We start from the raw sequence: 10,608 nt of genomic DNA, 5'->3' as shown, positions 1-10,608 counted from the left end.
TAATAAGTTAATGACAAATTGTCATTGCATGTCCATGTATTGAGCTTGTTGGGTAAACACTGAATGAATAAGGCATATTTTTTGGAGGTACGGAAAGCCGCTGTCCCTCCCACTTATCTCTACCACCACCCCCCTCTCTCTCTTTCTGTATGTGTGAATTGCAACCCCCAACCTGTAGCCATTTCTCTCTCTCATATCTGACACTTTCTCTCTCTCTCTCTCATATCTGACCGGGCCTGGCCTGGGCCCCACAGCAACATGAATCATTTGCGCCAGACCCGGTGTGCATGGTGGTCATGCCTGTATTTCTGCACTACATTTTCTCATTGCACCAGTAAGAAACAGCTTTAAGTCAACACCTTGAGAGCAGCTATAAAGACATTTCAGAAAATAGACTCACTATCTAAAAATAAAAACCATATGCAGGGAAACTGTGGGCACCTTAAGTGTGTCATTGGGTCAGATTGACAGAAAACTTATTCTACAGCACATAACTGGAAGAGGCTGAAGCTTAATTAAAGCCTTCAGAGTTTCATGAGATGGCAGATGGCAGAATGAATGAAAAGCTTAAGAATCACTTCCAACATATTTATCCTCTTAAGTAAAACATGAAAAAAAAAAAAAAGTGTGCATGGAGCGATGCTAGGGAGGAGGAGGAGTGACAAGTCGCAACGCCGCTTTACCGCAGTAAGTAATGAGGTTTGTGGGAAATGTGATGTTAATTTGGAGAAGCACTAGCAGCACTACAGTAACAAGACGAGCAGCATGAGATGGAGTCTATACCAATCCTCTCAACCATGGTTTCATTTGTGCGGGGTAATTACAGCAGGGCTTCGGAATTAATTTCACAATGATATACGATGTTTAACATCTGTTGCTGGGTTCTTCATGCAGAGTGTGTAAAACACATAAGATGAGGTCTGTAAATGTTGTTCTATGTTGTTTTATTGAGCACTCATCAATTATATCCTGTAAATGTTTCAAAGCTCTTCTTTCATGAGAGTCCACTTGGTCTAAAGTTCCTTAAGTTTAGCCTTTCAAAAAAAAAGATTGGCTGACTTGAATTCTTGCCTTATATTTCTCAAGAAGCCTAATTTCTTCATTTCACCATCATGCTCTTCATTTCATCATCACATTCAAGCCTTTGATCCTCAATATTTGCCCATTTCCATACAATCTTCGTAGATTGATTGGGCCTGTTAAAGTTAAGCTTTAGACCTGTTTCAGTGGAGAACATGTATCTTTAAGATCTGAACAAATAAAGAGCAAATTGTCCTTGATCAACCTGATATGTGTAAACTAATGGCGTGTGTGTGTGTGTGTGTGTGTGTGTTTTTGTCATTTCATGCCTGAGGGAGGTGTGGGTTAATTACTTTTTTTTGTTAATTTACAGGGTAAAAAGATTAGCTCTACCTTGCAACTGTTTTTCAGCTGCAATTTTCTTAGCTGCAGAGAAATAAATGTACCCAATACTTGCTCTGCTAGACAGAGAATCCCTTGGAACAGCAGTAATGATGCAGCCACATTTAACATTCCTGGATCAGTTTCTTCACGCTGTGCCGCCGGAAGAAAAAAAAAATAAAAATCAGGCTGCAGCAGACTGTCATGGTGAGAAAGATGTACATGTTGAGTTCCACAGGTTAATGTCTCCCTGGCTAACAGTGAGCGGTGATAATACGTAAGAGCCATGCCCATTACTCCTATTGTCGTAGAGGAGGCTGCACTGTGCTGAGCTGGCAGTGCTAGGTGCAGGGGATTACATTAATATAGGCCACTATGCTTCTCCCCAAGCGTTCACAGCACTTTGCAATGTGAAGAGCGGGAGACAGGAAGGAAGAGGAGGAGGAGGAGGAGGAGGAGGAGGAGGAGGGGGGCTGAAGCTCACCTCAGAGCAAGAGCACAGGCCAGCTGGGTAATAATGAGAGGTCCTGTATGAGGCTAATATGAGCTAATCTGTGTCTTCTATGATCTGTTCCAATCTAATCAGCCTCTTTCCTGTGTAGGCCATTTGTCATTGCATTAACATGGGACCTGCTAATGAAGTTGACGACAGACAGGCTGCCTTCCTGGCCCGGGACTTTTCCGATGTAATTAGGCCTTCACAGAACCCCATCCACGCTGTCCACCTCGTACTACTCCTCCTCTACAGCCTTGTCCAGACCTCTGACTTGTCCACAGTCATATGTTGTAGGGTTAAACAAAAGGGAAAAAAGCTGTCACTGACCAGTAACAGTAGCCTTACATACAGTACAGGCCAAAAGTTTGGACACACCTTCTCATTCAATGCGTTTTCTTTATTTTCATGACTATTTACATTGTAGATTCTCACTGAAGGCATCAAAACTATGAATGAACACATGTGGAGTTATGTACTTAACAAAAAAAGGTGAAATAACTGAAAACATGTTTTATATTCTAGTTTCTTCAAAATAGCCACCCTTTGCTCTGATTACTGCTTTGCACACTCTTGGCATTCTCTCCATGAGCTTCAAGAGGTAGTCACCTGAAATGGTTTCCACTTCACAGGTGTGCCTTATCAGGGTTAATTAGTGGAATTTCTTGCTTTATCAATGGGGTTGGGACCATCAGTTGTGTTGTGCAGAAGTCAGGTTAATACACAGCCGACAGCCCTATTGGACAACTGTTAAAATTCATATTATGGCAAGAACCAATCAGCTAACTAAAGAAAAACGAGTGGCCATCATTACTTTAAGAAATGAAGGTCAGTCAGTCCGGAAAATTGCAAAAACTTTAAATGTGTCCCCAAGTGGAGTCGCAAAAACCATCAAGCGCTACAACGAAACTGGCACACACGAGGACCGACCCAGGAAAGGAAGACCAAGAGTCACCTCTGCTTCTGAGGATAAGTTCATCCGAGTCACCAGCCTCAGAAATCGCAAGTTAACAGCAGCTCAGATCAGAGACCAGATGAATGCCACACAGAGTTCTAGCAACAGACCCATCTCTAGAACAACTGTTAAGAGGAGACTGCGCAAATCAGGCCTTCATGGTCAAATAGCTGCTAGGAAACCACTGCTAAGGAGAGGCAACAAGCAGAAGAGATTTGTTTGGGCCAAGAAACACAAGGAATGGACATTAGACCAGTGGAAATCTGTGCTTTGCTCTGATGAGTCCAAATTTGAGATCTTTGGTTCCAACCGCCGTGTCTTTGTGAGACGCAGAAAAGGTGAACGGATGGATTCCACATGCCTGGTTCCCACTGTGAAGCATGGAGGAGGAGGTGTGATGGTGTGGGGGTGTTTTGCTGGTGACACTGTTGGGGATTTATTCAAAATTGAAGGCACACTGAACCAGCATGGCTACCACAGCATCCTGCAGCGACATGCCATCCCATCCGGTTTGCGTTTAGTTGGACGATCATTTATTTTTCAACAGGACAATGATCCCAAACACACCTCCAGGCTGTGTAAGGGCTATTTGACCAAGAAGAAGAGTGATGGAGTGCTGCGGCAGATGACCTGGCCTCCACAGTCACCGGACCTGAACCCAATCGAGATGGTTTGGGGTGAGCTGGACCGCAGAGTGAAGGCAAAGGGGCCAACAAGTGCTAAACACTTCTGGGAACTCCTTCAAGACTGTTGGAAAACCATTTCAGGTGACTACCTCTTGAAGCTCATGGAGAGAATGCCAAGAGTGTGCAAAGCAGTAATCAGAGCAAAGGGTGGCTATTTTGAAGAAACTAGAATATAAAACATGTTTTCAGTTATTTCACCTTTTTTTGTTAAGTACATAACTCCACATGTGTTCATTCATAGTTTTGATGCTTTCAGTGAGAATCTACAATGTAAATAGTCATGAAAATAAAGAAAACGCATTGAATGAGAAGGTGTGTCCAAACTTTTGGCCTGTACTGTATGTCACTGTAAAGTCAACGATCTTTGGCTATTTAATTTGTTAAAGAGTAGTTTAACATCCTCTGAAGATCTTGTTATTCCTGCCCTCCAGAGATTTACCTTATCACTTTGCTGCAGTGACGTACAGGTGTACTCCAGGCAGAGCTGCAATGATTAGCTGTTTCATCAATTTGTCAACTGACAGAAAATTAATCAGCCGTTTTGATAACTGAATGATCGTTTTGGTAATGCCAAACATTACCTTGTTCCATGCTCCTTAAATGGAGGAATCTGATGTTTTTCTTGATGTACATGATAACAAACAGAACATTTCTAGGTTTTTAGACTGCAGGTTGAATAAAACATACCATTTAAAGAGGGTTAAAGAGTTACTTCCCACAGCAAGGGGCTTCAAGTATCACGGGGTCTTGTTCACGAGTAAGGGTAGAATGGAGTGTGAGATGGATTAGTGTTTTGGCGTGGTGTCTGCAGTGATGCGGGTGTAGTGCTGGACCGCTGTGGTGAAGAGGGAGCTGAGCCAGAAGGCAAAGCTTTGGATTTACTGTTCCACCTACGTCCCAACTGTCACCTATGGTCATGAGCTCTGGGTAGTGACCGAAAGAATGAGATTGCAGATACAATTAGCCGAAATGAGTTTCCTCAGAAGGCTGGCTGGGCTCAGACTCAGAGATAGGGTGAGGAGCTTGGATATCCAGAGAGACCTAGGAGTAGAGCCGCTGCTCCTTCACATTGAAAGGGGTCAGTTGAGGTAGTTCGGGCATCTGATCAGGATGCCTCCTGGGTGCCTCCTGTTAGAGGAGTTTCGGGCATGTCCCACTGGTAGGAGGCCCCGGGGCAGACCCAGAACACTCTGGATGGATTACATATCCCGTCTGGCCTGGGGACGCGTCATGGTCCCCCAGGAGGAGCTGGAAAGCATTTGTGGGGGGAGGGGCATCTGGAATACTTCGCTCAGCCTGCTGCTCCTGCGATCCAGCTTCGGATAAGCGGTTGAAAATGGATTTAAAAATGTCACCTTGGGCTTTGAGAAATTACACAGGGCATGTTAAGCAATTAAGTTAAGAAAATAATGGGCAGATTAATCAAAAATGAAAATTATTATTAGTTGCAACCCTGACTGCAGGACCCACAGACAACACTTCTTGGGTGAGGCTAAAAGTGCAACAATAGACTTTATAAAAGAAATGAATGTAACCACAGTGACAAATCCCCATTGGTTTGTGGACTACCATTTTGAAGCTTCGAGTCTAGTATTGTGGACACCAACTTCTTGGCGTTTCGGAGCCAGAAGTGACCATATTTAAATGGGAGGGTGGATCAGGCTGACACAGTGTCAATGAAGCATTGTTACACCTCTATCCTGACTGAACGGCTACCATGGCCTAAAGCATAACCTGCCTTATCATCAAGAAGAAGATAGCAACTGAGAGCATAACTCATAAGGAAAATGTTCACTGAGGTCATAAATCAAGTGAGAAATAGGGTCATTTTATCATAGACTTGTACGCAATCCAATTTCTTTTTGAAACCAGTGGAGTCACCCCCTGTTTGCCATTAGAAAGAATGCAGGTTTAAGGCACATGTACCGACTTCACTTTTCAGACCCCCAGGTTAAAACAGAGCACATTTCTGACCACATCCAAAACCAATATAAACACAGCAAATGTTGAAATGTTATCACCTTATAGCGTAGAGTCAGTAAAGGCATTAGCATACAGGTTCCTGCTTTCAGCATTCAGCTGACATGGAGCAACATTAGCATTAATTTAGTATCATCTTCGGCCACCCAATAAATGTAAGTCCAATAATAGGCCCGTTTCCACTGAAGAAGTTCCTGGTAATATTTGGGGTGCAGGAACTACTACAGGAACATCCTCTCGCTCGGCCTTCTCAACCGCCGTGTCTCCACTGAGAGAGCGGAGTAGGAGGAAGGTTCCTGTAAAGTTACTGGGCTCTGTATGTGATGTAACCGTTTTGACTGGGGTGACGTAGGGGCGTAGGGATGTCGCTAGCCGTTAGCGGTGTCTGTAATAACACCGGTCACGGTCCGTGAAAAAAATTTTTTTTCCAGCGGATGTCTTAATTACAACATGATTGAGCTAACTGGAGTAGTTTCATGTCATATCTGACAATGGGAGGCTTTTAACAGATGACGTCCTAATGTTAGCTTTGCTGCTGCTGTTAGCTGTCCCTGTCAGCTGATGCTTTCTAGACATCATGATTTCCCAAAACTGAATAAATACTACACATATCAACACAAAACTGCTTTGCTAGCTCAATCATGTTGTAACTAAGATATCCGCTGGAAAAAATATTTTTTTCACGGACCGTTTGAGTTATTACAGACACCGCTAACAGCTAACGGTTAGCCCAGCTAATCTACGATAACCATGTTGTTATTTACAAAACGTCACATCCCGCCTTGAGTATATCCAGTCAGCACCAAGTGATCCCCAAGCCCCAGCCAGGAGTTTCTCAGGGCCGTTCTGAGTACATACTCTGAGGCAGGGACTTGTTTAGCCCCTGTAAAAGTTCCGGAACTCTGTCCTTCGGGGGGTGGTTCCTGCAGTGGAGACACGCACCAACGCCCCCGGCCCCGTAAAATTACCCCAAAGTTCCTGCGGTGGAAACGGGCCTAATAACTCTCCTTTGTTCTAGTTGCTACTGAGAAAAACATCCGGCTCTTCAAGCGCTAAATATGCTGCTGTGTTCACCAGCTAGCTGCTAACTTTGTCTGTCTGCTGTTTGGTGCTGGGCTGGTTTTGTTTAAATGAAGCTCTAAGGAAAGTTCAGTCAGGAAGACAATACCTTCATGGCTGTAAGTTTTCTTTCTCAGCCTGCCATTCACTCCTTGCACACATGCTCACTCACTATCTCTAGTTGTCATCGTCCAGTCATCAGCTGATTCACATCCAACCATTACCACAGCAACACACCTTCTCTGTCAGAGAATGATCTTCCTGCTCCTTATTTTAAATATGGTTCTTTCTCTGCTGTAGTAGTACGTGCCCTCCACCTCCCCATCACCACCTAGTCTTTATGGATTCATCAGCCTCATCTGCCTCAGCAGTCAGCAGCCTCAGAGTCATCAGCCACCTCCACCACCAGTGTCTGGACTCCATGGGGGGGATTTATCTCGCTGCTGCTCAGATGTCCTTCAATCTCAAAATATCTCCCTCTGGTGTCCAAGCGCCAAAGACTTCTGTTAAATCTTAATCAGCACAAATCCTCTGTTAATCTGTACACTCATATTTTGTATTAAATATCATCTTTACTTCATTCCTCTGTCTCTCCTGATTGAACTGAACACAGCTGTCTGGTGCAGCTGGAAGTGGGTTAATGAGAGCCAGAAAAAGTGACAAGACAGTGAAGTTAAGGACTGTAAAATCAAAATAATGAACTGAAAGACGCTACAATGCTCCGTAGAGCTGAGGAGAGGTGTAGCTATGGCTGTGTTTTACTTTCAACTTTATTATATGGAATTTATTGCTGCCTGGGCAGGAACCATGTTGACAGGAGCAGCTACATCACAATTTGATCCTGAGACGTAATATAGTGTCATTCATGTACAGTTCACCGTGAGTCTGACAAAACCTGATTGCGGGGTCGATTTGTCTTGCTTAGTCACTGCCTCACTCAGTCTTTTCTTCTTCCCTTGCAACTTTCTTCCCCTCCTGTCTTCTCCCTTCTTTTATTCACTCACTCAGACTCAGTCAGTCCATCTTTATCCTTAATCCTTTCCTTCCTTGTCTCTCATTATTCCCTTCTCCCTACGTCCTTTCTTCCTCTCCTCACAGACTGATTATCTGCTCCTGCATCCTTACATCCTTTTTTCTCTTCCACTCACCACTTGCTCGCATGTGTTGCTTAATCATCCCTTTGCTCCCTCCCTGTTTTCTTTCTCCATCTGTTCTACTTTCACTCGCTTCCTTCATCCATCCTTGTCACTTTGTCTTCAGCTTCCTTTTGTACTCATCTGCCTCAAACACTGTTGCCAGCTCCTTACTCCTCTCTTCCTCTTATCCCTCTGTGATACTCTCCTGCTCTCGCTGGCTCTAATGACAGTCTTTTACTCACTTTTCTGCTTTTTTCTTTTCCTTCCTTCTTCCGTGCTCGCCCTCCCCTCCTCCTTCCCCGTGCCTCACATCTATTATTCCCCCCTCTCCCACTATCTTTCTGTACACTCCCCCTCTCTCCTCATATATTTCTCAGTGTCTCTCCCCTTCTTTCCATTCACTCTGAGCGATGGCTCTATTGATTCTCTCTGTGATGATATTGCCCAAGGACAACCACAGGGCAGAAAACCTCTTTAACTTAGCCGAGTGTCTGTGTAGAAAGCACGTATGTGTGTGTATATGTGTGTGTGTGTGTGTGTGCAACCAGGGGCTGGTTTAACTTTTAGGAGTCATCACTAATCACATGTCAGAACAGCCCCTGACTTGTGTGTGTATATATGTGTGTGTATTTCTCCATGTGTGTGTGTGGATTTTAAGCCCAGCTGAGTGTCCGCGGGCATCAGTGTGCTCATGTGAAGCCAGCAGGTTCCTGCGTGTGTGTTTTCACACCGGTTGAGAAGAAGTTAAAAGAAGCTAAAAGTTTCATCCTCCGGCTTTGCCAATCTCGTGTTGGGGTGTGGCCACCAGCCTCCAACTGGCTCCATGGCCAGACATCAGAAGCTATCAGTCTGTGTTTGTGATAATTCCCCCCCTTCTCTCCGAGCTCTTGGAAAGCCGTCTGTACTGTTGGCTCGCACAACAGGTGGACGACTGCCGTCATCGGTGCAGATGCTTCTAAAGTAGCCAGATTGCTAGCGCGGGCTTCCTGCAATCTGCATCACACACACACAGATACACACTGAGGCATGATCCACACACACACGTGCAGATCAGAAAAGATACCAGGAGGGGGAATAAACAATAAAAAAAGCAGACGCTGCAAACTTCTTTTTTGCTCCCTTGGTGTACATTTATTTAAGTTCCCTGACATTTTGAACTGCACAGCAGATATTTATTCAATTCGCTGAGAATGAGCCTGCAGTGGTGGCTATTGTAGAAATTCCGCCTTGCGTGCAGCTATCCCGCATTAGTGCTGCAGGATAGCTACAAGGAAGCAATTTGTTTTGGTTACAGTATTCCCTCCGTAAGTACAGCAGTGGTGCGGAAAGCATCTAAAATATGTCTTTCTCACTTCATCTGTATTCATCCCCACGGGGCTGCATTTAATTCAGTTATGTAATGTTGAGCTGTAAAAGTAACTGACCATAAACCTCTAAACTCATTGGAAACATTCAGCAAATAAGCTGAATAAGCTAGAAAGAATTCCTGTCATTTCACACTACAAATTAAGAACATAAAATGTAAAAGAAATAATAATAAATGTAGCACAATTTAATACACAGAAAGAAATAAGTATTCACAACGCATGATCAGCCGTGCCTGTTCAGTACCCAATTACCTTGGAAGATTTGTTATGAGGTTTCACTTGTGATCTCGCTGCTCACTGATAAGCTTTCACAACACGTGAACCACTTGTTTATGAAGAGAAACTCATTCCTCCTTTAATACATCAGCCTTAATTGTACCAGGGAATACTGCTGCCGGGCTCACATCAGTTTTCAGTGTTAGTCCTCGGGGGTTAAAATGTTGACCACAGAGGGAAATAAGATAGATCACAATTAATTCTGAGCAACTTCTTGAAGAAAAATTCAATCATTTTTCTACTGACGAACGGTTGTGAAGTAAACACAATATAATTCAGTCACTAACTAAATTTTCCTGAGGCCACCGATACCACACACACTAATCTACTTTGTATTTATCCCTCATTCAAGATGAATCACGGTTGGGGTTTTTGTAACTCTATTAACAATACAGCATGACCTCTTCCTATACTCTACACCTGAGGTGCTGACACAGGGCAGTGCTCATAATATATATTGTAGGGGACACATCACCCCTAATATTCAAATATGCTCCACTGTCCCTCCAGTATATTGATAAAAAATTTAAATTTACGAAAGTACTGTGCTGCAGCGGGCAACTCTGCACCGCCATCCAAAATAATCATTAGCTAATGTAATCATAATGATATATAACCCAGAGAAATTGCCATTATTATTGCCACTGGTTGTAGCATTAGGGTGTACACTGCAGTGCTGCGTTTGGTGTGTCCCCAGCAGAAGCCGTTGCTTGACTGCTGTGGGTGGGTACAATAAATGTCAAACACTGTACTGTCTCTGTTTTATTACTTTTAAATGTATTAAAAATGGAAAACTAGAATGTGATATGAGCGTTAAAGTGTCAGTGCTGGCTAAAAGCAAACTAGAGCTGAACCAACTCTTTGCTAAATGTGCTCAAACTTTTAAGGGGTATTAGTGTATTGTAGTATGTGTGTAGTGGAATGTCTATTGTAGCAGATGTATTGTGGTATTTGTATTTTATTGTGCTGGCCATGTTTATAGTGAACTGTGGTTTAATGTTGTTTAAAACTGTACATTTTTAATAACATTTTAGATCTACATGTAAAAGCCCAACTAGGGACAAGAGTTGAAAGTTAGCAATAGCTATAAACTCTCTGTTGCAACATATCAGTCTCATACTCTGTATTGGAACTATGTTAAATTGCATTGTCCCTTAAAAGGATAGTGCACCCAAAAATGAAAATTCAGCCATTATCTACTCACCCTCATGCCGAGGGAGGCTCAGGTGAAGTTTTAGAGTCCTCACAACACTTG

Source organism: Epinephelus lanceolatus, chromosome 15 (assembly GCF_041903045.1).
Source record: "Epinephelus lanceolatus isolate andai-2023 chromosome 15, ASM4190304v1, whole genome shotgun sequence".
Taxonomy (NCBI): Eukaryota; Metazoa; Chordata; class Actinopteri; order Perciformes; family Serranidae; genus Epinephelus; species Epinephelus lanceolatus.
The sequence above is the reverse complement of the archived record's forward strand: the minus strand, read 5'-3'. Positions refer to the sequence as shown.